We start from the raw sequence: 2,279 nt of genomic DNA on the forward strand, positions 1-2,279 counted from the left end.
CCCCTCCCTTCTCCAAAAAGCACCACAGTTGGTGCTTGCAAGGATGTTTACAATGTCTTCATTTTCTTTCTGTGTGAGAAATTCAGAACTCTTCTCTCTCTCCTCTGTTGTCTTTCCCTTCAGGAGTTTGTGTAAAGTGTACATTACCATGGTTCTTTTTTATACAATACTCTGTAACTTGCCTTTGTAAATTTGGGCTGGAAAAAAATAAATCTTTTTATGAGACAATCTGTCCCGGGAACTGCTCAGTGGCTTCTCTCTCCTCTGTTCTGCTGAAGTTGAATCATATCAGATGTGTGAAATAAAAATGAATCTTAATTAAAAAGCTGGTGAAGATTCTCAGTCATCCAGGTCATAGTCTTTCCAGAAACTTAAAAAAAAACAATCCACTGGACTTTGCTTCCAAATTTGAAGACGTTTCGCTTCCCATCCAGGACGCCGTTTCAATTCAAAATGTCGGAAATAGCGTTGAGTTTGAGGCTTTATAGGGTGGAACAAAAACAAAGCCCCGGTTCAATTTGCATGTTTTCTACCCGAAAACAAGGCTTTGTTTTTGGTCCACTCGATAAAGCAAGCATCCCCATAGTCGGTCCTGGAGGGCCGCTGTCCTGCAGGTTTGAGAGGTTTCTCTGCTTCAGCACAGCTGATTATGATCATGGAAGTTCAGCAAAAGCCTGTTAATCAGTTTTCAATTTAAATCAGCTGTGATGGAGCAGGAAAACCTCAAAAACCTGCAGGACCACAGCCCTCGAGGAACGACTTTGGCAATGCCTGCTATAAAGCCTCAAACTGCTATGAACACTATTTCTGACATTTTGAACTGAAAAAGCTTCCTGGATGGGAAGCGAAACGTCTTCAAACCTGGAAACAAAGTCTATTTGATTGTTTTTTAACTTTATTGGAATACTCAGTAAAGTTGCATTTACATTTTTTTTGTGTAAACGTGGTAAAGAACCACTTAAACTATTAATAATGGCGTTTTATGCAGTATAACAGGGTGAATGGAAAGTTTCCATTTAACATTTTATCTTAAAAAAAAAAAAAAAAAAGATTGGTATACATATGTAATTATGGATATAAACCAGGCTAAAGCTGCACAACACCTAAGTTTTCTATAGATCATACTTATAAAGTTTACATTTTTGTAGATTTAAGGTATTAATAGTGCTCAGAGTTCTTAAATGTTTTAGAATGGGGATTCCAGTTCATTCGATTACCAAATTAGTTGAAGAATATGTCATCAACTCTAATGCTTCAGCCCGGTGTAAACATCTGAGGATTTCACTGATTCCTTAAAGCAGCGTTTGAGCTGTTCACCACTGTGTGGACCAACAGAGACATTCAACCCATCAAGAAGGGCGTAGATTGAATAAACAGCCAATGGACCTACTGTTACTCTGGAGGAGCTGCAGATCTACTGACAGAACAACTTTCAAGCTCTTCATCAGATGAGACTGAAACTGAACATCTTAGCAAAGGTTTGTCCAGAAAACGGTGCACATCACCCTGATTGTGAAAACCCACTGGTGAGAAGATAGCAGCATAGTGCTGTGGCCATGCGTTTCATTGGTGCACCTTGGTTTATCTTAGTGTTTCTCTATAAAGAGCAGAACGTTCTGAGCTACAGGCTTCTGGAAATGTTTACTCCATTTAAAATAACTGAAACTAAAGGTGAGGAGTGTATATTTTAAATGTGGGTCATTGGCCAGCTCACTGCTCTGACCTGAACGTAATTAACAAGGATTTATGGGGTCATTTAGAGACACCAGAGCCAATAATGTAGATGACCTGATGGCTGCTATCAAAGCGACCCGGGCCTCCATCACACCTCAGCAGAACCACACGCTGCTGCACTAAGGCCATCATTCAGGCAAAGCAAGTGCTTAGGAAATAGAAATGATTTTCCCACAAAGCCAAACATTTCTGTTTAAAATATCCTTTTTTTATTGATTAAATGTTATATTCTAATTTTTATTAATTTGACATTTATTAGTTTTTATCTATAATCCATAATCTTGGAGAGTTTAATAAATCTACATAAATTCCCTTTTTTTTTTTTTAAAGTTCTCCACCATGCTGCCATTACTTAGAAGTACCCTTTATGTTTTAAGCAGAAGTCAAATCAGTTCTTCTCTATACCAAAACAAATCCTACTAGATTTATTTTATTTTATGGTGCTGTGAAAACCTCTTGGCGCAAACAAGGCTGTTTGAATTGTCAGAAATTAATCCATGAAATCCCTTTTTTCCCCCAAAAAAAGTTTGTTTATGCTTTAACAT

The sequence above is a fragment of the Cyprinodon variegatus genome, unplaced genomic scaffold (genome assembly GCF_000732505.1).
Source record: "Cyprinodon variegatus isolate N-32 unplaced genomic scaffold, C_variegatus-1.0 Scaffold156, whole genome shotgun sequence".
Taxonomy (NCBI): domain Eukaryota; kingdom Metazoa; phylum Chordata; class Actinopteri; order Cyprinodontiformes; family Cyprinodontidae; genus Cyprinodon; species Cyprinodon variegatus.